The sequence below is a fragment of the Pongo pygmaeus genome, chromosome 4 (assembly GCF_028885625.2).
Source record: "Pongo pygmaeus isolate AG05252 chromosome 4, NHGRI_mPonPyg2-v2.0_pri, whole genome shotgun sequence".
Classification (NCBI taxonomy): Eukaryota; Metazoa; Chordata; class Mammalia; order Primates; family Hominidae; genus Pongo; species Pongo pygmaeus.
The window spans coordinates 133,190,447-133,218,083 of NC_072377.2; positions in this window are offsets into that span (position 1 = coordinate 133,190,447).

A 27,637-nucleotide genomic window follows, 5' to 3' on the forward strand; every position below is an offset into this window, starting at 1 on the left:
ACAGATGTGCATCAGTTGCACTGTCACTCAAACCCTTTCTAGGAAAGAGGCTGAGACTACCCTCTATCAGATTTATGTGGGACAAAGGTTAGGTAGCCTTTAGCTTACGTGGGTGTATTTACTGTCTTGATAAGATTTGATTTAGCAACAGCTGTGACAAAAGAGCATGTCAGTACCTCTGTTGAGAAGAGCTACCATCATTGCTCCATTTTTAAAAACCAATTGTGCACTCATTGAACTTCAGATCACTCTTTGGGCTGCCATTCTTTCTTAGTGTTATAAGCCTTTGATATCATGAGTCATATAACAAGTAGCTCCCAGCACCAACATAACCGGTCTAGGTACATTATGACTTATAGGAATGGCTAGTGGAAGGCAAAAGGAGGATCACAGGATAATTTTAGATCTTGGTATAATTGTAGAGAAAGATTGAGGAGTAGAATGCCCAACATAAGGTTATGATTTTTCTGTTTCTTTCCTTTGTGATGGGGCTTATTCCCTATTATTAAAAATAATGATGCATAATCCTCAAATAAATACATTTTTCCCTTAATATAATAAAACAGGTATTGTTGACTTTAGGTCATGATGAAAAAATACATTTGGTAAATCATTGAAGAGGCAACTGATGTGCTCCACCATGACTCTTTCAAACTTGTTTCTTTGCAATTATTCTTTAAAACTCAGGAGATTTATATAAATCAGTCAATTACAAATCAAGTCCTCTGTTTTTATTTTCTAGCATGAATAATGCTTTTTTAAAATTATTGATTTTTAAACTAATAGAGATCTCATCTTTTCTAACAAGGAGATCCACATGGCATAGATAAAGGGAAAAGAGGAAAATTAGAACACTTATCACCCATGTTGTCCTTTCAGGTGGCTTCATAAAGAAGAGATTCAGTGAGATAAATTGAAAAAATTTGTCTTGGTTTTTGATGGCACCTACAATTTAAATTCATACCATGGGCCACAAATATGATATTTATAGTTTTGTTATTTCTTTCATTAAGAAAATGATTATAAAATGTATGCTTTTAAATCTTACCGTAATTTCTTGAGTGATAGCTTGGCAAAAAAAGGTAACAGTGTCACTCTGGATGTAATTCAGCTGTCTGATGAATGAATGCTAAATCAAAATTCGTTTGATCTAATTCCTCTTGTTGGCTGAGCTGATAAGTTAATTTCAAGTGATTGCCATGACAGCAAGCATCACCAGCCTTGTCCTAATGTTGGAAAGCATGTTCTGGCAAGAAAAGCCCACATCTGTGAAGTTTGTAAGCATGTCTTCATTTTTTTCCCTTTCTTTCTGAGATAATTTTTCTATTTAATTATACCTAACTACATATCTAGTTGGAATTCAATCCTTGGCCTCAAATACTTGCATTTGGATTGATGGATGATTAAACATGTATTTGAAATCATTGTCTGAGTTACTTTTCACAAAGCTTAAGTTCCCTGATCCATTACCTGTTGTAGTTCATGTTTTGATGTCAACACAAAACTCTTGACCAAGAAGACAATTTTGTATTTTCTATAAGGTGACCAAATAAAACATCTCCATTTCCTACCCGCCCCCTCCACAATTCTAGCCACTCCGTGTTTGAGTGAATATATATATATACATACATATACACATATATCTTAGGTATATTGTCTTTATTCTAGGTGATGCTGTCTTTTAGTATTATGCACTCAATGTAAATGATTTTTTTCAAGTTTGATCTCATTGTAGTTACAGGGTTACCTAAACTTGCCCTAAGCAACTCTTGTTTTACTTACCTTTACAGATTTGCTTTTTTTTTTCCTATTAATCTTATTGTAAACCAGAAATCATACAGATTTCTGTATATCAGGAAGTATATATTGTACTTAGAATGGATTCGGAATTCAGGGACTGTTTGTTTTGTAATAATTTTAAAATATGAGTGCCTCTTGGGTCACAACATATTGAAATCGGCCCAATTGTCCCATATAACTGATATTTACAGTCTTTTAAAATAAACATAGAAATTGACCCAGCCTTAAAGCTTGAAACTTACATTGGTCTTATCCCAGTTTCTTCCTCAAGAAACTAGACAGTATCAAGGAACTGAAACTCACCAGATCACCACATCCAGACAGTGAGAGCCAAAACCTTCATCGTTCATGATTTCCTTAGCCCTCCCTAATTCCTATTTACCTTGGTGTAGTTACATTCCTTCCCTGCTGTATAAGCTCCCAATTTTAGTCAATAAGGGAGATGGATTTGAGATACATCTCCCAACTCCTTGGCAGCAGCACCTGGTTAAAGCTTCCTTTCCTGGCAATACTATAGTCTCAGTGATTGGCTTTCTATGTGGTGAGCAGCAGGACCTAGACTGAAATTGTAGTATTTTGATAACAGTATTGTAGTATTTTGATAACAGTATCTGCTCTCCATTCAAATCTATACTCAGCCATACAGAATTATTTTTTCAGTTTCTTGAATATTCTGCACATTTTCTTCTACCTCTAAGCCTCCAAAAATAATCTGAAAAGCCGCAAAATCGCCACAACGTGGAACCAGAATAGGGGTAAAAAGCCCTTTAGACATTCTTTTGGCAATAAACTAACTGAACTTAGTAGGACCTGGCTCATAGAGACTTCTCTCTTTAGGAAGTGGACATCTGGTGACTCAAGCATTTGGCTTGAAGCAGTTTCCAGGGGAGTTTCAACTGCAATTCCACAGGATTTCATTACGAGCTATTTGCGGTCTTGCTTTTTCCTTTGCTGGTACTAAACAGGTGACATAAATTTTACATTGATAATTAGTGTCATCTGACTTGAGGCCACTGCTTTTCTTCTTGGTTTCTGGTGCCCTTTGCAGTAGTGCCTTTCCTACCATTTTACATTTGGCAGACTAAAACAGCTCAAATAACTCCAAGAAAGAAAAAACTGCCTCCTTTGTTTATTCAAGGCTCTCACTTCACCTTAAATGCAGAATTTTTTTCTTTTTCTTTTTTTTTAAGTTATGTATGAGGATTTTTTCTTTTCTTTTTTCTTTTTTGAGACAGGGTCTTGATATATTGTCCAGGCTGCAGTGCAGTGGTGCAATCACAGTTCACTGCAGCTTCAACTTCCTGAGCTCAAGCCAGCCTCCCACCTCAGCCTTGTGAGTACCTGGGGTCACAGGCATATATCACCATATTTGGCTAATTACTTTTTATTTTTTGTAGAGATGAGAATTCCCAATGTAATCAGTCAGGCTGGTCTCAAACTCCTGGGCTCAAGCGATCCTCCCCCCTTGGCCTCCCAAAGTGTTGGCATTACAGGCATGAGCTGCTATACCCAGCCTGTATCAGGATTTCCAAGAGAGTGTCTGGCCAACCATTCTAGTCTCACTGATATTTGCTGGATTAATTGCCAGTATATGGTTCTAAATAGCTTCTTAAGTACTTATTTGTAGATATTTACTTAATGAACAGGCCTTTACATTGGTGATATGGACCAGTCATTTAAGGTCAATCAAATTGAAAACAGGAATGACAATAACAGTACCTATCTTATATTCATAGGATTATTATGACAATCAAATAAGTTAATATTTGTTAATTTCTTAGAGCAGAGTCTAGCACATGTCAAATGCTAGACAAGTATTGTTTAAGTAATAAATAAAAATTTGAAATACAATATAAAAACATTAGCTGACTTCTTAACAGTGGCAGAAATAATAGAATCATACATTCAAAGTTGTGAGGCCAGACACAGTGTCTCATGCCTGTAATCCCAGCACCTTGGGAGGCCGAGATGGGCGGATCACCTGACATCAGGGGTTCAAGACCAGGTTGGCCAACATGGCAAAATCCCATCACTACTAAAAATACACACACACACACGCAAAATTAGCCAAGAATGGCGACACTTACTTGTAATCCCAGCTGCTTGGGAGGCTAAGGCAGGAGAATCACTTGAACCCAGGAAATGAAGGTTGTATTGAGCCTAGAGTGTGCCACTGCACTCCAGCTAGGGCAACAGAGTGAGACTCTGTCTCGAAACAAAACAAAACAAAACAAAATCCCAAAAAACAAAGTGTGAAAGAAGATAACTATCCACTTAGAATTGTGCAGCAGAGGCTAGGTGCCGTGGCTCACGCCTGTAATCCCAGCACTTTGGGAGGCCAAGGCGGGCAGATCACAAGGTCAGAAGTTTGAGACCAGCCTGGCCAATATGGTGAAACCCCGTCTCTACTAAAAATACAAAAATTAGCTGGGCATGGTGGCAGGCGCCTGTAGTCCCTGCTACTCGGGAGGCTGAGGCAGAAGAATTGCTTGAACCCGGGAGGTGGAGATTGCAGTGAGCCAAGAAGCTATCCATCTTCTGAAGCCTTCCACCTCATCTATGAGCATTCCTCTTACACTCTTGCTTTAAAATCTGGCTGTTTCTTGGTGACCTTGCTTCCTCTTTGTCCTTCTCCAATGGTGGGCATTTTCTTTGCCACACCCCTTATACCACCAGGCTTGGAGATTGGGTAGCTGTTTTCTTAGATCACCATTACTTCTGGATCATTTTTTCTTTCTCATCCACAAACTCCTCTATCTTTGAATTTTAGGTCATCAGATTAAATTTTACTACTGAATCAAGTGCAGTTATCTATATTTCCTTGCCCAGGGATGTATTCCTTTATTCCTTGAAGATTTTAGCTCCTGGATCACTGTCTACAGGTTCCTATAAACATCAAGCCCAAATTTCAGTTGATTAACATAATCAAAAATTTTTTTTTCTCAGAGTTAATTTGAAGGTGATGGGGAGGACAGAGGCTGTACTCCATGTGGTCATTCAGGTATTCAGGCTGATGGAGGCTCTATTAAATTCACACCATGGCTTCTAACATTATTCTGGAGGTCAGTGTCTTACTGCAATATGTGAAAGGAGAGAGTATAGGATCAAGACAAACGTTTTTCTGAGGCAGGCAGGGAGGGTGGGAAAGGTAGTCTGATAAGAGTGCCAGGAGGAAAGGAGTGAGTTAGTGAATAGCTGTTCTTTAGGCATCAGCTATCAGTTTTGTTCTTTCCCCCATCCACTGATACCTGCTGGAAAAAGATAACCTGAAGCTCCCCTCATTCAGTGCACCCACTTCAAAGGTCAGGATCTCCAGCTACTACGTGGCACATTGCTACTCATCTAAACATGGATCCTGAAATCTGTAAGGTAGAGAGAGGTTTATGGTTCATGCCCTTTCAGCCTGCTCTCCAACACTCATGCACACACACACACAATACCTAATAGTGGAGCAGGGACAAGATAATAAAAATTCAAATTTCTACTTTGAAAATGAAAATGCATAACAAGGACAAAAACCCACAGGGTAATCCCTGTCAAAATCTTCTAGTCCTGTTGAATGAAGTTCCTTGATTAGACCTGATTCTGTTCTCTGGCAGAAACTCTTTTGTTCATAGTTCTCTGTGACCTCTAGTTCTACCTTCTGGGAGGTTTGTCCTTGCCTATTGTCTTCCATGGCCATTACTGAAGTCATTTTGGGGGCATGTGGCATCGGCGCTGTAAAGCTTTTGCAGCCTACTCCATTCTGGCATAAATTTGGGATCCCTAGTCTTGTTTTGTGGTTCAAACATTCAAAGCCTTTTTTAGTTGACGTTTGTCATTTATTTGGCAATACAACTCCCATGAAAATTTAGTAGACTATGAATTAATTTGCTTTCATTAGTTTTATCTGTCAGTGAACATATGCTCATCCTTTCCCAGACATAACACACAAGCCTGGTATCTTTGCTTCCTTGCCCCCAAGTCTGTCTTGCAACAGAATGGCACCTATCATGAAGCCATTACTTTAGACAGAAGGCCATACCCTTAATCTGATCATTACCCCAGAGCTGAGTCTTTTTTTTTTTTTTTTAATTTCATTTCTTTCTTTCTTTTTTTTGTAGAGATGGTATTTCCCCATGTTGCCCAGGCTCGTCTTGAACTCCTGGGCTCAAGGAATCCTCCTGCCTTGGCCTACCAAAGTGCTGGGATTACAGGTGTGAGCCATTACACCCAGCCAACAGAGCTGAGTCTTAATGAGGCTTTGTTGTTCAAAGGCTTTTCGTTGTTTGGAGTTTGTAGCAATGGACTTTCCTAGCATTTGAGGTCTCAGATCTCTCCCTACTCTCTCTTCCCTTTAATAATTGCTTTGAATCTGCCAATTCTTGCCTAAGCCTAATTGTTTCTTTTGAAATATTGCTAAATGCATCCAGTAAAAATCAACACAAACTTCTAACATTTTTCTGACCTTCTCCCCTAGAGCCAAAGGTTCAAAGGCAGTTGATCTGCTTTTCAAGCAACAGAAAATGTCAGGGTTTTTTTGTTTTTGTTTTGTTTTGTTTTTGAGATGGAGTTTCGCTCTTTTTGCCCAGGCTGGAGTGCAATGGCGCGATCCTGGCTCACCGCAACCTCCGTCTCCCGGATTCAAGCGATTCTCCTGCGTTAGCCTTCCGAGAATCTGGGATTACAGGCATGTGCCACCACGCCCGGCTAATTTTGTATTTTTAGTAGAGACCGGGTTTCTCCATGTTGGTCCAACTGGTCTCTAACTCCCAACCCCAGGTGATCCACCCGCCTCGGCCTCCCAAAGTGCTGAGATTACAGGTGTAAGCCATCGCACCCGGCCCAAAAATGTCAGTTTTTAAAATGTTTTGTCACTGCATAGCAAAGGCTTCCATCTTTCTAGCATCTAGCATTCATCACTGTCACATGACCATGAAGCAGATGCCACATGTTTCTACTGTGATCTGGACCCCACTACTGCTCTCCTAACTCACTGAACTCCAGTCACACTGACCACCTGTGCTTTTCAGTACTCCAGGCACTCTCCTGTTTTGGAGCTTTTGTCTTTGCTGTTATCTCTCCGGGAGGAACATTCCCTCCTCCCAGTATTTTCTTGCTGGTCCCCTCTTGCAAGTCTTTACTCGGAGTTAACTATTTTGTGAGGACTTCCACAGTGACTCTATTTTCAATCCATTCAATCATTCTTTTATTGCTTATTTTATCTCCATTTGGGCCAGTGTGACACCTTTGAATTGGCTTCCATGAACTTTTGATATGACTCCATTGATTTTGGAAAGCTTTATTTCTGGCACAAAAATGTGTCCCAGGCTCACAGTTGTAAAATTAGTATTTCTCTAAATTGCCTGGCCTTCTAGAGAATGAAGATATAGATCAAAATCTTGGTGTTACGAGTACTCATTGCTACTGGGCCGACATAACTTTGAGACTATCAGAAGACAATTAATTTCAGCTTAAGAGATTGTTTTAAAATTAGTTATTAATTTTTTGAATAGTAATGAATTTTCGTGATTCAAAAGTTAAAAGTATGTAGAAACATATACACAGGGTTTTGCTCCTATTCCTGTCCCCCTCTATTCTATTTCCCTGCCCTCTATAGGTAACTATATTGATGAGTTTCTTTATACCATACTTATCCTGTTTCACCTTACTCTGTAACCCTGCCCCATAGGTAAACAATTTTATTAGTTTCTTGTTTATCCTTCCATTGCTTCATTTCACAAACACATATATGTACACATTCTCTTTCTTCCTCAGAATGTGGCACTTTTCTGCACCTAAATATATTTTCTTAAGAACATAGGCAGTCAGTCTCTGTATATCAATGCATGAAGATCTTCCTTTTAAAACTATCGCAAGAACAAAAAACCAAACACTGCATATTCTCACTCATAGGTGGGAATTGAACAATGAGAACACATGGACACAAGAAGGGGAACATCACACTTCGGGGACTGTTGTGGGGTGGGGGGAGGGGGGAGGGATAGCATTGGGAGATATACCTAATGCTAGATGACGAGTTAGTGGGTGCAGAGCACCAGCATGGCACATGTATACATATGTAACTAACCTGCACATTGCGCACATGTACCATAAAACCTAAAGTATAATAAAAAAAATTGTATATTATTGCACTGAGTGGCTGCATTATAATTTCTTCAACTAATTATTTATTGTGGGCTACTTGGGTTAGTTTCAATCTTTTTCTCTTATAATTATGTTGCAGTAAAGACATCTGTACATATGTGATTTTACATCCGTATTGTATCACTGGGATAGATTCTTGGAAATGGGATTGACAGGTCAAAGATATATCCGAAATTTTTTTAGAGACTGCCAAATGTTTTTGCACTGGGGTGGTGTCATTTTCTTTCCTCCACTAATATAAGCTTTCAGATTTTTGCCAAGTTGATAAGTAAAAAATGGTAATTTTGTATAGTTTTACAGTTGTCCCCTGGTACTTTTGGGGGATGGGTTCCACGATGCCTGTGGATGTTAAAATACTTGGATGCTCAATTCCATGGTGTAAACTGATGTAGTATTTGCATAGAACCAACACACTTCCTCCCATCCTCTTATACTTTCATATACTTTGCACACTTTAAATTATCTATTACTTATAGTACCTACTACAATGTAAGTGGAGCATTTACATTGTATATAATTGTATACATTGTATATAATAAATAATTATTAGAAAGTATTGTGTTTTAAATGTTCAATATTTGTATCGTTGCACTATATTCTTATTTTTTATTGTTTTTTTCCCAAATATTTTCCATCTACGGTTGGTTAAATCTGTGGATGTAGAACCCACAGATATGGAGGGCTGACTATACTTTATATTTTCATTAACATGAGTGAGATTGAACATAATTTAACCTGTTTAAGGGGTATATTTTGTGTGGATGATCTCTTTGTTCATATCTTTTCCTTGTAATTCTATCAGGGTTTTTTTTTTGTCTTTTCTTGATTTCTAGTAGGTAACTCTTTACATATTGGGAAAATTTACATTCATCTGCAATAGGTGTTGCAAGTTTTTCCGAAGTTTGTTAGTTGTCTTGCAATTTCTTATGATTCTTTCTTTCTTCTCTAGCTCTCATTTTTTATTTTATGTATTCTCATTTTTCAGTCTTTTATGGCCTTTGGATTTCACATCATGTTCAGAAAACCCTTCTCTGGTTGAAAGTAATAAGAAAGTTCACTCATGTTTTCATATAATATTTATATGGTTTTCTTTAAAAAATGTATTCCTTTATTCTTTTTGGAGTTTTTCCTAGAGTGTGTAGAGAGGTATCGGAACAACTTTGTCTTTCTCCAGATGGCTATTCAGTTGTCCCAGTACCAGTTATTAAAATGTGCATCTGTAGCCTATTGATATGAAATGCTTGATTTATCATATTCTTATTTCCCATAGGTATTTGAATCTATTTCTGGAATTTCTGTTTCATTGGTCTACTTGGTAATTCACACTCAATTCTGTACTGTTTTAATTATTGATATGTTATAGTATGTCTTAGTATCTGGTGAGGCTAGTCCTCTACATTGTTCTTTTTCAGAGTTTTTCTGGTTACTATTATTTGTGTATTTTTTATGTAAGCTTTAGAATAAAACTTTCAGGTTTCAGGAAAAAATTCTTTTAGTGTTTTTATTGGATCCTGAGCCGCTTTTTATTATAACATATTTGAACCAAGATGGTTAGGCTGAGTATTCATGTCTCAGTTCTTGTACTTTAGAACTGCTTAAAAACAGAGACTTTTCTGATTTAAATCCAAAAATAATAATCATATAAAACGGATCTTTACTCAAGGCACTGTATATTTCTGGTACCTATGACTCCAGGTTTTTCAATTTATAGATGTAAAAGCTTTCTGGAAGCTTTGCCAGTGGTGGTCACTTCCAGGCAAGGAGTTCACTTTGCAAGGTCACTTTGACTGCCTTTTCTTCCCAACACTCTATACAATTCCAAGTTTTATGCTTTTTAAAATAAAGCTATTTTCTCCTAAAATGATTAAAAGTGCTCTAGGGAAGAACCACTGGTTTGGAGGTCTGTATACAATTGTATAATTTCTGGCTCAAGTAATTTCTAGTTTGCCTGGAATTTTAACAATAGTCCTGAGGTTTTGCACATTGAACAGACTTTGAGCTCCTCAGCCTAGGAGTCTTTGGTGACTCCTAGTCACCAAAGGAATGCTTTGAATATTCCTGAGAGATCTGGACCTGTGAATACTTGTGGAAAATATATTTGTCTCTCTACAAAGATTCCACCCTAAAATTTAAGTTGCATATTTTTAGAGAAATTACTTGAAAATAAACAAAATACTAATGTACCAACACAGTGCTATCCAAAAAAAGAACAGAAAAAAGTCCAGCGATACAGGAGGTAAAGCTCTCGTAATAACTATACTTCCCCCACACTGCACATATATAATTTTTGTGATTACTAGCTGCACTATTAAATAGGGTACCTTAATAGACATTATGTGCAATGTGGGTGAACTTGAGTTTATTATAACAATTATAACTCATACATTTCCTGACATCTGTGGTATTTTAGGCAGTTATAGTGAATGTTATTTTCCTTATGGTATTTTCTTAAATGAAAGAAAAAAATGCAGAAGCTTAAAAAGAGTGGGCAATGTCTAATTATGTTTATACGTAAGAGATTTATGGAAGTCTCAATACTTATTTTTGTGTATGATCTGACTTCAGGCCATTATTATTAAATCACTTATTCAGCACCTTTGTTGAGGTCCTTCTCCATATCAGGCAATGAGGCAGGCCCCAGGGATACAAAGATAAAGATAATAAAATTCCCACTATTGACAAACTGAGAAGCAGAATTTTGAGGAGTCTTGGGAATATAAGAAATACTTGTAAGACAATATGAAGAAAACTCTTCAAGTACTTTCATTTATTTATAACAACCCAATACCTTAACTCCTATTGTAACCTCCATTTTACAGATGAGGGCCTTGATGGAATTGGAAAAGTTAGCTATCATATGGAGGTGAGTTCAAAGCATTAGAGGCGCACAGAAGATACTTGGGAAATAAATGGTGTGTGGTGGTCAGACTAGTCTTTTTGGAAAGAAGACTTTGCTAGAGTCCTAATGATAAATCCTATGGGCTCTGTGCTAGGCAGGACGGTAGAGAGAAGACATTCGATAAAGAAACACGTAGACCACAGGGCAAACATCACATGTTGATGGACTGGATATGGTTGGGTTTAAAATAAATAAGATAGTTCTTTGTTTTGTGCTTAGATACTTTGTAAGATGAAGTGATTGATGGAGATTGTAGCTTCAGAAGGTGAAATAGGTAAGGAAAAGAAGATAGTTTGCTTGTATAAATTACAATTGAGTTTTTCTAATTTATGATTTATAATTTTGCAGGCATTTTGCCTTTTCATTGGATATTTTCTTTGTTTATAGGAAAATAATCATATAATTTCGAATACTTTTATTTCTTTTAACCAAACTGTTAAAAAAATCCTTAAAAAGGCCGGTCACAGTGGCTCACACCTGTAATCCCAGCACTCTGGGAGGCCGAGGCAGGTGGATCACTTGAGGTCAGGAGTTTGAGACCATCCTGGCCAACATGGTGAAACCCCATCTCTACTAAAAATACAAAAATTAGCCAGGCCTGATGGCGGGAGGCTGTAATCCCAGCTACTTGGGAGGCTGAGGCAGGAGAATCGCTTAAACCCTGGAGGTGGAGGTCACAGTGAGCCAAGATCACACAACTGCACTCCAGCCTGGGCGACAGAGTGAAACTCTGTGTATAAACAAAAACGAAAACAGAAAAAACTCCTTAAAGAGTATCTAGATTCAAGGTAAGAATAAGGCAGTTGCAAGAGGACTTTAAGGTAGACTCCTCTGTCTCTTGTAGCATAAACGGCAGTGGAAGTACACACTTTCTCCTTGTTTCACTTTTCCTGATCCAGTCATTATTTTGCACACCCTCACTCCTGCACCAAGCAGCCTCAAGAGTGCTAGAAATCCCACCTCTTTCCCTGCAGTTGGTGTGTATACAGAGGCCTTCTCCTCTGTCCAGCAGCTTGGCTGGGCAGTGTTGTGGCAGGGTGGGTCACAGTCACTCATGCAAACCTTCGCTCTAATCATGCTGTGCAGCAGCTACTATGCCTGGGTCTAGGAGGTGGATAACGCAGCAACTCTCAACTGATTTGGAGCCTAAAGCAACAGGGCTTGATGAAGATTTGCTGAAATCTTGGTGCATCAATTTTAAACTTAACTCCCACTGGAACTGGCTTGATATTACCATGACTAAAAGTTTTAAAGAGGAATACCAACATAATTCCATGGCACAGAGTATATATACATCTTAGTGGTCATTTAATAAAAGTTAGGCACCTGAGACCCAGATTAGCAGATACTTCTTGGTGTTCTCTAGTCCTGTTTTTTCTTCTACCTGGTACACAGCTGGGCTATATTTTCAGTCTTTCTTCTAGTGGCGTGTAGTCATCTCACAGGTCCTCACTGATGGAAATGAAGGAAGAAATGTGTGTCCTTGAAGAAGTAGACGTGCTTTCTCCAGGCTCCCTTTGTCTATTGTCTGGTTGCATATAAATGACCATGAGGTTCCAGGAGATGGCAGATCCCCAAGATGGAAGGAGACTATTTCTGGATTGTTGTGTGGAGAGCCACCTGCTCACAAGGAATATCAGAAGAAGGGCACTTATCTTAGGGACCCAGAAACTCTTGAGAAAATGTTATTTACATTAAGAACTTAAATTGAAGAAGAGTTAACCTCCACAGACTGAATGATCTAAGTGAACTGTAAATTCAGTTTGCACTTATCTACAAAAAATTAAAGAAAAAAACTTCATGAAAGATATTTTTAAGTCACTTTAAGAGGGAATATGGTTTAAAATCAATAAAGTTGACAAATACCCTTCATGAAATTTCTGAATGGTACACCAATAGTAGCCCATGAATAGTCAACTGAAATAACATTTAATGAAAAATAAGTATTTAAAAATGCATGTATTAGTGATAATCACTTTCCAGTCACAGGTCTCTTCTATTTCATTCATTTATTCAACATTTTTTATTAAATGGCAGACACTGTATTATCTCTAGGATATACTTGTAAATAAGACAGAGTTTCTGTTTTTATAGAACCTACATCAAAAAGAGAGAGAGAGTACACGAAACATCACATAAATGGAGATAAAAGGATAATTTGGGATTAGTTTGAAGGAAAAGGACCAAGAGGTATAAGGTACTGCAAGAGTTACTGATCAAGTTTGGGAGGTGGTGAGGAAGTGCTTCCCTGAGGGAAAGTGACATTTCAATTGTGATCTGACAGATGAGCAAAAGTTAATATGCTGAGAAAAGTGTTCCACAGCCTGTTGGAAAGGCCCGAGCAAAGAGGAAGAAGGAGAAAGTTAGTATATCAGAGAAGTGGAGCAGTGCACTTGGGAGAGGGAGTGAGGCCAGAACAGGGTGATGCAAAGCGATCTCAAGAATTTTCAGCCGGATGTGATGGCTCATGTCTATAATCCCAGCACTTTGGGAGGCCAAGGTCGGTGGATCACTTGAGGTCAGGAGTTTGAGATCAGCCTGGCCAACATGGCAAAACCCCGTCTCTACTAAAAATACAACAATTAGCCAGGCATGGTCATGCACACCTGTAGTCCCAGCTACTTGGGAGGCTGAGGCTGGAGAATTGCTTGAACCTGGGAGGTGAAGGCTGAAGGGAGCTGAGATGGTGCCACTGCACTCTAGCCCAGGTGACAGAGTGAGACTCCATCTCAAACAAAACAAAAAATTCTTTTTTGCCCTTTATGAAAGATCAGTAGGATGTCACTGAGTATTTAAAGCAAAGTGCCCACAGGGTTCCATTTATTATTGTTGTTTTGAAAAGTGCATTCCGTTTCTAGTGTGGACAAGGATTGGAAGGAATTAGAGTAGATTGTGGGGAGCCCAATGAGGAGACCATGCAGATCTTCAGGAAAGCAAGGTGATGGCTATGCCAGGGGTAGGCAGTGAAGATGGAGAAACGTAGATAGGTTAAGAAGGTATTTTTAAAGTTAAAGCAACCAAGAGTGGCATGGAAATAATATTTTAGAGGGTTCATTTAAAAAACTCTAATTTATTGCCTAAAATTCATGGGAAAACACTAATAGAAATACAAAATGCCTTCCAAGATCTTGGCACTCCATTCCATCAATTTGTTCACTTTCCTCTCAATGTTTCTACGTTATTTCTGCATGTGTGTATCTTAGATATTTTCTAGACTTTCTACTTGTCTGTCTTCAATAAAAAATGATTTCTCCAAGTAACATAAAACTATAGTTCTTTAAAATTAATTGAAAACTTTACAGTAGTTTTCTTAGCATAAAGCAGATATAGTTTAAAGCTCAGAAAGGGGATTCTGGATTTAGTAAGGAAGGATCTTGGAATAATGTATTCCAGATGAAAACACAGTAAGATTGGAAAGCCCAAGTCCCTGAGGACTCCTACTTCTCAGTTCCCTTTCGATCCACCCCCCACCTTTGTCTTTCAACTGTGCAACTGGTGAATTCCTTTAAAATTCCAGAATTTCTAATGCTTTTCCTGTATTTTCTTAGCATTCTCAAGTGAGAAAATATTCTACTGTTGCCACCTCCTGAACACCCCCATACCCAAACGGCACCTACACCTCCTGAACACCCATCTTTTAAAAATTCACTTGCCAAAACCCTGGGTTCGTATCCCCTGTCTCACATTATTATATGTCTTCCCATTTGTGAACATTTTCTTCCAATTAATTGTATTTAAATGATTTCATTAGGTCTTTTTCATTTTGGAAGATTATTTGTTTACTAATTGGGGATGGGGACTAAGAAGTAAATCATCCATGGAGAAAATTTTTAAAGTTTATTGGGAAAAGGCTATTAGGTAGTAGAACAGCTATGAGATTGGAATGAAGTAAGTTCAGCTACAAATAATTTTAACAAGGTAAATGTAAGTCACAGAATTTGAGCAGGGATTTCTGGAGGTGGACATAGAATCAATAAAATAACCTAAACTGGGTCATTATTCTCCCAAGTAGTTTTTGCCTTTAATGATTTCATCAGATCAAAATTCTACCACGTAGAAAGCAGAAGTGCTTACCTGTCTTACTTTTAGGAAAATGAAAAATTTAGTATTATTTTGCAATTTCTTGACAGCAGAAAATTGTAGATGGACAATATATATATGTGGGTGATTTCATCAGTGCAACAACAACTTAGACCACTTCTTTTTTTTTTTTTGAGATGGAGTCTCTGTCACCCAGGCTGGAGTGCAGTGGTGTGATCTCGGCTCACTGCAAGCTCCGCCTCTTCTAATCTATATAAAATTAGGAGACTATACATTTTAACAATGGCAATTGGTCTTAAGGGAGCAGATTGAAATAGAGGGAAAAATGTAAGGTGACTAAATGCGTTGCCTGCATCCCTCTCTCCCTCCCCAGCAGGGTGATGCACATGTTGCATTGTAGAGGCAGAGGAAGCCATTGTGTGCCTGATATGGTTTGGCTGTGTCCCCACCCAAATCTCATCTTGAATTGTAGTTCCCATAATCCCCACACGTCCTGTGAGGGGCTTGGTGGGAAGTGATTGGAGCATGGGGGCTGTTTCCTCCATGCTGTTCCTGTAAGAATGAGTGAATCTCATGAGATCTGATGGTTTTATAAGCGTCTGGCATTTCCCCTGCTTGTGTTTGTTGTCTCTCCTGCTGCCCTGTGAAGAGGTGCCTTCTGCCACAATTATGAATTTCCTGAGGCCTCCCCAGCCATGTGGAACTGTAAAGCAATTAAACCTCTTTTCTTTATAAATTACCCAGTCTTGGGTATTTCTTCATAGCAGCATGAGAACTGACTAATATAGTGCCGCAGCAGAAAGGTGTGTTGGTTACAGCTGTGACATTAAAGAAGAGCAGACTGTAAGACACTCTGCAGCTGTCATCTCACTTGGCTAACATCAGGTCATAAGCAGCCTAACACAAGCTCTTTGTTGAGTAAGAAAAAGCATTTCTATGGGTCTTATTTTGAATTATTTTCCAAAAATTCCATTATGAATTCATTGTTTGTTATTCAAAAAGTATTTTACCACAAACCATGTTACAATTTACTATATATAATTATAGTTCCACTGGGTTTCATTTTTAAAGGATTTTAGCGTCACCCAACTACTCAGTGAAACGTTCTTTTCATGGCAAGACAATCTAATTTGGAAGAAGAGAAATATATGCACCCCTTCTTGGCAGACTGCTTACAGGCAAAGGAAGCAATGGCTGCTGTAGGGAAAGTGAGCAAATGATGTTGCTCTAAAGGTCATCTGGGTGCTCATGTCTTCCTTCTGCCCATTTCTCAGGAGCATTAGTCCTGGAGCTAGTGCTTGTTGGTCAACAGGAGATTCAACTAAATCAGTACAAAAGTGAAGGTCCAGAGTAAGGTAGACACTTCCCATGACCAGAATTATTAATTTGCAGTGAAGAAAATACTTTTTTTCCTTTTTGAAAAGGGAAGGTTGCTTTTTTCAGATTTACATAAAAGTAAATATACCCTACCTGTAATCACAGCACTTTGGGTGGCTAAGGCGGGAGGATCAGTTGAGACCAGGAGTTCAAGACCAGCCTGGGCAAAGTGGTAAGACCCTGTCTCTTCTAAAGAATTAAAAAAAATTATCCTGGCCTGGTGGTACACATCTTTAGTCCCAGGGACTCAGGAGGCTGAGGCAGGAGGATCACTGAGCCCAGCAGTTTGAGGTTACAGTGAACCGTGATTGCACCACTGCACTTCAGCATGGACAACAAAGCAAGAATCTGTCTCTAAAGCAAATGAACAAACAAAAAACTAAATAAACTCCTATTTAAGTAACCCTCAACCCAGATGCTGTAAAATAAGAAATATTGTGTGTGTGGGAGTAAGAGTAAGCCGGCAGAATGGATTCCCTTTCTACTGTTTGTTTGTAGAAACCATGATTATGGGGATATGGGGCTGTAATTCTCTCTGAGATTTGAGAAGAGAGACATAAATATAAATAATAAATATATCTTCTTATATTTATTGAATATATAAATTCAATATTGAATTTATATTCAAATTCAATAAGCAGCAGTGTGCAGGAGACATACTTAAAATAAATAGTTTGCACACTGTATTGGTCTGTTTTCATGCTGCTGATAAAGACATACATGAGAGTAGGTAATTTATAAAGAAAAAGAGGTTTCATGAATTCACAATTCCACATGGCAGGGGAGGCCTCATAATCATGGCAGAAAGCAGAAGGCACATCTACATGGTGGCAGGGAAGAGAAAGAATGAGAGCCAAGTGAAACGGGAACCATCTTACGAAACCATCAGATCTTGTGAGAGTTATCCACTACCATGAGAACAGTATGGGGGAAACTGCCCCCATAGTTCAATTATTTCCCACCAGGTCTTTCCCATAGATGTGGGAATTATGGGAGCTACAATTCAAGATGAGATTTGGGTGGGGACACAGCCAAACCATATCATTCTGCCCCTGGCCCCTAGAAAATCTCATGTCCTCACATTTCAAGATGAATCATGCCTTCCCTACAGTCACCTAAGGACAACTCATTTCTGCATTAACTCAAAAGTCCACAATCCAAAGTCTCACCTGAGACAAGGCAAGTCCCTTCTGCCTATGAGCCTGTAAAATCAAAAGCAAGTTAGTTACTTCCTCCATACAGTAGGGGTACAGGCATTTGATAAATACACCCATTTCAAATGGGAGAAATTGGCCAAAATGAAGAGGCTGAAGGCCCCATGCAAGTCTGAAATCCAGCGGGTCAGTCAAATCTTAAAGCTCTGAAATGATCTCCTTTGATTCCATGTCTCACGTCCAGGGCATGCTGATACAAGAGGTGGCTTCTTATGGTCTTGGGCAGCTCTGTGGCTTTGCAGCGTACAGCCCCCATCCTAGCTGGTTTCATGAGCTGTCATTGAGTGCCTGTAGCTTTTCTAGGGGCATATTGCAAGCTGTTGGTGGATCTGCCATTCTGGGGTCTGGAGGACAGTAGCCCTCTTCTCACAGCTCACTAGGCAATGCCCTAGTGGGAACTCTGTGTGGGGGCTTCCACCCCACATTTCCCATCCACACTGCCCTAGCAGAGGTTCTCCATGAGGGCACCACGCCTACAGCAAACTTCTGCCTGGACATTCAGGCATTTTCATACATCCTCTGGAATCCAGGTGGAGGAACCCAAACCTCAATTCTTGACTTCTGTGCACTTGCAGGTTCAATACCATGTGGAAGCTGTCAAGTCTTGCGGCTTGCACCCTCTGAAGCCACAGCCTGAGCTATATTTTGGCCCCTTTTAGTCATGGCTAGAGTGACTGGGTGCAGGGCACCAAGTCCCTCCTCTGCACACAGTGGGTGGGCCCTAGGCCCAGCCCACAAAACCATATTTTCCTCCTAGGCATTTGGACCTGTGATGGGAAGGGCTGACACAAAGGTCTCTGACATGGCCTGGAGACATTTCCCCCATTTTCTTGGTGACTAACATTTGGCTCCTCATTACTTATGCAAATGTCTGCAGCCACCTTGAATTTTTCCTCAGAAAATGGGTTTTTCTTCTCTATAACTTTGTCAGGCTGCCAATATTCCAAACTTTAATGCTCTGCATCTCTTTTAAAACTGAATGTTTTTAAAAGCACCAAAGTCATCTCTTGAATGCTTTGCTGCTTAGAAATTTCTTCTACCAGATACACTAAATCATCTCTCTCAAGTTCAAAGTTCCACAAATCTCTAGAGCAGGGGCAAAATGCCATCAGTCTCTTTGCTAAAACCCAGCAAGAGTCACCTTTATTCCAGTTCCCAACAAGGTCCTCATCTCCATCTGAGACCACCTCAGCTTGGATTTCATTGTCCATATCATTATCAGCATTTTGGTCAAAGCCATTCAACAAATTTCCAAACTTTCCCACATGTTTCTGTATTCTTCTGAGCCCTCCAAAATGTTCCAACCTCTGCCTGTTATCCAGTTCCAAAGCTGCTTCAACATTATTGGGTATGTTTACAGCAGCATCCCCACTCTACTGGTACCAATTTACTGTATTAGTCTGTTTTCATGCTGCTGATAAAGACATACATGAGACTGAGTAATTTAAAAAGAAAAAGAGATTTAATAAACTCACAGTTCCACATGGCTGGGGTGGCCTCACAATCATGGTGGAAGGCAAAAGGCATGTCTTACCTGCCTCACAATCATGGTGGAAGGCAAAAAGTAGGGAACAGACAGAATGAGAGCTATGCAAAGGGGATTTCTCCTTATAAAGCCATCAGATGTCTTGAGACTTACTACCACAAGAACAGTACGGGAGAAATCACCCCCATGATTGAATTATCTCCCACCGGGTCCTTTCTACACATGTGGGAATTATGAGAGCTACAATTCAAGATAAGATTTGGGTGGGGACACAGCCAAACCATATCACAAAAACATGCAAACACATCTTAGTTGAATAAACCTTGCAAAACCCTGTACACCAAATGCCTTGCTTAAGCTGGCCCTCTGTCCCATGGTCATGCATTCACTGCAGTGAGGATATTGATAGGTTTCTGTAAAGATGACATGAACTTTGGGATAGATTTTGTAATAAAGCTGCCTTCTAGATGTCCAATTTCTAAATCTGCACTAACTTGTTTTCAGAATATAAAATGTATTATTATAATTTAAATTTTACAGTCATATTTTTGAAAGAAAAGGTTTTTAAACATTTTAGTTCTATTTCAATCTGAAAAAGTAAAACAGCTCATAACACAAAAACAAAGATTCTGTAACAGTGTCAGAAGAATAGTCTTTAACACATATTGAAATTTATGTGTATATTTCTGACTAGTTCTCTAAAACCACACTAATAAAGGGCTCAATCTTTTGATGATGATAATAAAACTATTTTATCCATAAGATATACACTAAAGTGAATATAATTAATAGATTCATTATCTTTTATTAAATCATTCATATTCATATTTTCTTCCCTATCCAAGCAGAATCCTTTAGAACACATTCCACATTAATTTACTTTTACACCACCTACAACTTAAATTACGGTAAATTATCAGATAGTATTAGTTGAAGAAATTCATTTATTTTTACCCTGATTCTGGCTCCCTTTTATGTGTTTGTGGTATGGCTAACAGACAGTCTGTGGACCTTAAAATATCTTAGAGAAAATGAAAAATTAGAAAATCCTTTAGAAATTTTCATCAACACCTTTCTCCTTAAAATTTTTCACTCAGGAGGATTTCTTCCTACAATTTTCTACTTTTTCTTCAAATTAAGCATTTATATTCACTCCAAATTCTTTTCTATTTGACAATAGATGTAAGTTGATAAATAACTGTAACCTTTTATAAAGCAGCCTTTAACTTTATATATAACAAATACATATTAAAGTCCATCCACATTTGGGTCAGCAATGTGTCTTCTTGATCTCTGTCTTAAAAAGACATAACCAGTCAACCATGCAATTTGCTTTCATAATTTTGCCCACAACACAGCTGTTCTTCATTAGTACATATATTTTCCAGATCAGGGTAAATTTCCAGATAGTAATAATTTTTTAAAAATTAGCTTTTTCTTCTCTGGGCTTAAATAAAAATGATTTTCAGACATTGTTACAAGCTGATGATCTTTCATCAATTTCTTTACCTGAACTTAAACTTTTGAGAATGTCTAAGGGTTTACTTTGTCATCAAGTCAAAACCAAAAATGTAGGTGTTATCTTTATCCCAGAAATCATGTCATAGTGAACCAAGATGGCCTTGTATATGTATAGTATAAGAACTAAGTATAAGATGACATGCCAGGAACAGGTTGGCTTTCTAGAGTTTGTCCAGTCACCTTCTGAACAAAAGCAGACGAACTTTCTTGTTATCATAAAGCCTTGGTCCCAATCAAAAGGCAAATAGCTCAGTGAAGATGGTACTTAAAATTATCAGCCATTTTTATTTTTGTGTAATAAAGAAAAACAAGTTTTAAGACATCTGTAGAAAGAAGAGACTACAAAGACTGAACAACTGAAAAGAGGTAAGAGGTAGCATAGAAAGCAAAAAAAAAAAAAAAAAGGACCTAGTAAGAGGAACTTGTGGCCAAAGATAAATGTCAAAGACTGTCTCTGGTATCAGCTACAGTTATGTTACTAAGATCTATCCACCGTACTCATTCTAGTTACCACATTCTACCATAAGTTGATAAGTTAAGTAGTAGTCTTTTCTAGGAGTAATACAAAAGATTCTTTACTTAAAACCCTAGAGTTCAGAGATTAAAAATGAAGAAGAACAAATGAAAGCCATAGTTCTAATGCAGAAATTGGGAGCAGAGTCCCAGTGTGTATTAATTGTGTGGTATGTAAAATGGTTTTGAGGAACAATTGTAGAATAATGAAAAGGACTATGATGAATATATTCTCCTATTGGGATGAAGCGTATGTATTGCAGAGATAAATGCCAATATTTTTTCCATACAGGGATTAATTACATGGTCAACAGCTGGAATTTACAAGGAGGCAAATTAAATAAAATAGCAGGCGAGCATGAACTGCATTCCCACAGCCATAAAATGGGAATATCAAGAGAACTGGCAAATGTAATTCTTCACCTATTTTCTTGGACACAGCTTTCCACACACAAGTTGGGGAGTGGAAATTTGCGAGTAGTACACTGTGTGCCACATTGGAAAGATTCAATATGAACATTTTTTTCTTTTTTTATTATTATTTTACTTTAAGTTCCAGGATACATGTGCAGAATGTGCAGGTTTGTTACATAGTTATACGTGTGCCATGATGGTTTGCTGCACCTATCAACCCATCACCTAGGTTTCAAGCCCCGCATGCATTAGCTATTTGCCCTGGTGCTCTCCCTCCTCTTGCTCCCCTCCCAATAGGCCCCAGTGTGTGTTGTTCCCCTCCCTGTGTCTGTGTGTTCCCATTGTTCAACTCACACTTATGAGTGAGAACATCAGGTGTTTGGTTTTCTGTTCCTGCGTAACTTGGCTGAGGATAATGGCTTCCAGCTTCATTCATGTCCCTGCAAAGGAAACTATCTCATTCCTTTTTATGGCTTCATAGTAGTCCATGGTGTATATGTACCACATTTTCTTTATGCAGTCTATCATTGGTGGGCATTTGGGTTGGTTCCATGTCTTTTCTATTGTAAATAGTGCTGCAATAAACATATGCGTGCATGTATATTTATAATAGAACTATTTATATTCCTTTGGGTATATGCCCAGTAATGGGATTGCTGGATTAAATGGTATTTCTGGTTGTAGATCCTTGCGGAATTGCCACACCGTCTTCCACAACGGTTGAACCAGTTCACATTCCCACCAACAGTGTAAAAGTGTAAAAGTGTTCTATTTCTCCACAGTCTTGCCAATATCTGTTGTTTTTTGAGTTTTTAATAATTGCCATTTGAATCTCTGAGTAGATCAATAACAAGTTCTGAAATTGAGGCAGTAATAAATAGCCTACGAACCAAAAAAAAAGCCCACGACCAGACGGATTCACAGCCGATTTCTACCAGAGGTACAAAGAGGAGCTGGTACCATTTCTTCTGAAACTATTCCAAACAACTGAAAAGGTGGGACTCCTCCCTAATTCATTTTATGAGGCCGGTATCATCCTGATACCAAAACCTGGCAGACACACAACAGAAAAAGAAAACTTCAGGACAATATTCCTGATGAACATCAATGTGAAAATCCTCAATAAAATACTGGCAAACCAAATCTAGCAGCACATTAAAAAGCACATCCATCACAATCAATTCAGCTTCATCCCTGGGATGCAAGCCTGGTTCAACATACACAAATCAATAAATACAATCCATCACATAAACAGAACCAATGACAAAAACCACACAATCATCTCAATAGATGCAGAAAAGGCCTTCAATAAAATTCAACCTTTCTTCATGTTAAGAACTCTCAATAAACTAGGTATTGAAATAATCAAAATAATATGAGCTATTTATGATGAACCCAAAATATTAAAATAATAAGAGCTATTTATGACAAAACCACAGCCAATATCATACTAAATGGGCAAAAGCTGGAAGCATTCCCTTTGAAAAGCAGCATAAGACAAGGATGCCCTCTCTTACCCCTTCTATTCAATATAGTATTGGAAGTGCAGGCCAGGGCAATCAGGCAAGAGACAGAAATAAAGAGCATTCAAATAGGAAGAGAGGAAGTCAAATTGTCTGTTGGCAGATGACATCATGCAACTTCAGCAAAATCAATGTCCAAAAATCACAAGCATTCCTATACACCAACAATAGGCAAGCAGAGAGCCAAATTATGAGTGACCTCCCATTCACAATTGTTACAAAGAGAATAAAATGCCTAGGAATACAGCTAACAAGGGGCGTGAAGGACTTCTTCAAAAAGAACTATAAACCACTGCTCAAAGAAATAAGAGAGGACACAAAAAAATGAAAAACATTCCATGCTCATGGATAGGAAGAATCAATATCACGGAAATGGCCATACTACCCAAATTAATTTATAGATTCAATGCTATTCCCTTCAAACTACCATTGACGTTCTTCACAGAATTAGAAAAAACTACTTTGAAATTCATACGGAACCAAAAAAGAGGCTGTATAGCCAAGACAATCCTAAGCAAAAAGAACAAAGCTGGAGGCATCATGCTACCTGACTTCAAACTATACTATAAGGCTATAGTAACCAAAACAGCATGGTACTGGTACCAAAACAGATATATAGACCAATGGTACAGAACAGAGCCCTCAGAAATAATGCCACACATCTACAACCATCTGATCTTTGACAAACCTGACAAAAACAAGCAATGTGGAAAGGACTCCCTATTTAATAAGTGGTGCTGAGAAAATTGAACATAGGCAGAAAACTGAAACTGGATGCCTTCTTTACACCTCATACAAAAATTAACTCAAGATGGACTTAAAGGCTTAAATATAAAACCCCAAATCATAAAAACCATAGAAAAAAACCTAGGCAATACCATTCAGGATACAGGCATGGGCAAAGATTTTATGATGAAATTGCCAAAAGCAATTGCAACAAAAGCTAAAATTGACAAATTGGATCTAATTAAACTGAAGAGCTTCTGCACAGCAAAAGAAACTATCATCAGAATGAAAAGGCAACCTACAGAATGGGAGAAAATTTTTGCAATCTACCCATCTGACAAAGGTCTAATATCCAGAATTTACAAGGTACTTACGCAAATTTACTGGAAAAATCAAAAACCCCAACAAAAAGTGGGCAAAGGATATAAACAGACACTTTTCAATATGAACAATTTTATGCAACTATTTTTAAAAACCTGTGCCTCAGGATGAGAATGTTTCTAATGTACTTGAACTTGAGTGAGGACAACAGATATTTTTGCCACTATTGCTGTTACCATTTCCCAAAGGAATTATTCCATTTGTTTGTTTAATCTTTGGCTACATGAACTCATTCTGTACCTGCTGCTTCCAAAAGCCTTGAATAGCCAATCAGTTCTTGTGGAACTCAAGGTCAAAGCAAAAAATGATTTACAATAACTGTAACTGCATAATCTGATTTGGTACAATTCAAAAAATTTTCAGGGGTGACCCACTTCCCTTAGGATTCAATCCAAATGCTTTACTATCATCTAAAATCTTTGCATGCTATACCCCTGCCTCTCATCCTGATCTCATCTCCTGATACCCTCTCCTCTCTCTCTGAAGGGAGACAGACACACTGGCCTTCTGCTACTTCTTCAGAAGACTGCTTCTAACTTAATGGACTGAAATTGCTTCTGCCTGGAATGCTATTCCTCTACCCCTTGTACGTCTGTCTCTTTTTCACTCTTAAGGTCTGAGTTTATTTTCCTCCTCAAAGAGGTTGTCTCTGACCAACTTTTCCAAAGTAGGTCTCCTAATTTTATCAGAGTTTCATTTGGGTTTTCTTCACAGAGTATATCAATTTGTTCACTTCTAGAATAGCTTCCACTCTGGACTGTAAATGTAGCTTGTAGAATGTTGAAAGTAGGCACATGTCCTCACTGCCTAATACAGGGTCCAAACATGATACACTTAAAAGAAAAATTAAAAGGTCATAAAATCAGCGTTGCAAGAGATGATGATGACAAAAAAATAAATAAATAGAAAATACCAGAATGCATTGCACAGGGTAGATAAGTAACATTTAATGAAAACATTATTTTCAGAAGTCTAAGTATTTATGTGTGTGTGTGCTGGATCGTGATGCAAAATGTGAACTTCAGGGGAAAAAAACGCCAGAGCAAAAAAAAATAGTTTGTTAAGTATTTGTTGAATTAATGACTATTGTTTTTTTCAAGTGGAAACACCCCACTTCTCATAGTTAAATCTATTCAGAGTAGGAAGATACTGATGACTCTTTTCAGGGGTACTAGAAAGCCTCTTTCCTCAAGAAAGGGAAGCTTGTGCTGGTTACCATCTGAAATTGCTTAAAGCTTCATTCCTTTGCCTTACCCAGTTGTTTCCATTTTCAGTGTAGAAGTTTTCATGATATGTAACACTTAGAGACCAGTGATTCAGTACACCTTGATAACCTTAAGAGCTTTTCCTAAAAGGAGTTTTTGATTGAAAGGAGAGGATAAGACTTTCAGGAGAACCGTAACTTTGGAATGGGGATACATCTGTCAGGCCTCTGAGCCCAAGCTAAGCCATCATATCCCCTGTGACCTGCATGTATACATCCAGATGGCCTGAAGCAAGTGAAGAATCACAAAAGAAGTGAAAATGGCCGATTCCTGCCTTAACTGATGACATTCCACCATTGTGATTTGTTCCTGCCCCACCTTAACTGAGCCATTAACCTTGTGAAATTCCTTCTCCTGGCTCAGAACCTCCCCCATTGAGCACCTTGTGACCCCCGCCCCTGCCCATAAGAGAAAAACCCCCTTTGACTGTAATTTTCCACTACCCACCCAAATCCTATAAAATGGCCCCACCCCTATCTCCCTTCATTGACTCACTTTTTGGACTCAGCCCGCTTGCACCCAGGTGATTAAAAAGCTTTATTGCTCACACAAAGCCTGTTTGGTGGTCTCTTCACACGGTCGTGCGTGAAAACATCCTTGGCTATGTTGAAGAATGTAAAAAGTATATGTTGAGTTAGCTCACACCACATATTTGTCTACTTCAAAATTTGCAAAGGTAGAGTCCTAACGCTTCATATGGTCAGCCAGAAAGGAGTAGTGATGGAAAGAAAACCAGAGTATATTTTAGCTGTATGAGCCAATCTGCTTAATCCCACTGAGCTGTACCTAATTAGGTCACTTGCTTCTAGTTCCCATGTAGAAAATAAGAATATACTCCACATATTATAGTGATATTAAACCATATTTTAAAATTTCAGTTGAGTGTCCACTTTTGAAATAAAGGAGAATGGAGGACAATTTGCTTCTGTTCAGCATTGTAACTCAGTTCAGAGACTTGAGAGTTCTTTTAACTCAATGTGGTTAAATTTAATTCTTTTTCAAAATTCCTCAGAGTAGAAAAAAAGAAAATAGCAAACAAATAATTAAAATAAAAGCATTGTTGCCAAATTGGAAGCTCGATATAATTCTATTTTCCTTTGGAGTTCAGCTTGCTGAGGGGATAGTCTTTATTCACATTCCACACAAGCAACCATCATCCACACCCACTTTCTTTTTAAAGGAAAACATTTACTTTTGTGACTTGGTCATAATGAAATACAAAGGACCTCTTTGTGTGTGAAAATGAAACTGGGTGTGAGCCTTTTAAGGAAAAATTAAAGAAGGATGTGTATGTAGGGGGTGAAATTACCAAGTCTTGCTGAGTTGATCCTGCCTACCTCCTACTTAGAAACCAGGCTGTTCTGTATGGCAAGGCCCAGATGTTGTGTGTCAGGGAGCAAAACAGCACCTCCAGTGGATCACCACCAAGTCATTCCAACAAAGCCAGGCTCAGACTGCTCACTGCACCAAGTTACAGTGCCTGGCACAGAGGCACAGAGAGAATCTCAGCCAGGCAACATCTAATAGATGCTTTCTACAAGGCTGACTCATACCTTCCTGAAATTGGAGGGTCATATTTAGATTTCCAAAGAGAACAAGAGCTTGAAGTTAAGAGTAAGGAAGATGGGGAAACCTAATTGAAGTGACTTATGTGACCTGGGGGAAATTTGGACAGAATTGGTGTTTTGTGAATGCGGTATTTCAGGAGGGCAAAACAAACGTTGCAAAAATATAAAAAGAAACAGCACCCTCAAGGCAACTTCCAGAATTGGAGATTCCAGGAATTGTTCTCTAGCAACTGCTCTACACTCCTCCTGATCCCAACATTTTCTAAACTTTTGCCTTCTCTTTGCCGTCCTCAGTTACTCCCAGCCCATCAGGTCTTTCTTTGCAGCCCATAGATATTTGTGGTCAAGTTTATCCTGAAACCAACCTTCATTTCCTCCCATTGTCCTCTAACTTGTACTATTGTCCTTCTTTCCACTGGAAAATTTCTTAAACAGGTGGCCTGTGCTGTGCTTCCATGTGTTCTGAAGTCACTACAGTCCTAGTGCTATGTGCTATGAAAATTCACCAAATAACTCCTTATGCATAAACTTCACAGATCTTTTCTCAACCTCAGACCTCTTGTCCTCTCTGATGCAATTGATCCTATGCATCTCACATCTGTGTTCTGATGATCAATTCTCTCTTATCCTCTTCTAGTTTTATAGATACTGTGATCACAGTTTATCTCATCTCTCTTTAGATGCTGCTTATCTGTTTCTTTTGTTATCTTCTTTTTCTTCTTTTTTCTAATGTTCACTCTATCATCTCTCTGCAGGGTCTCT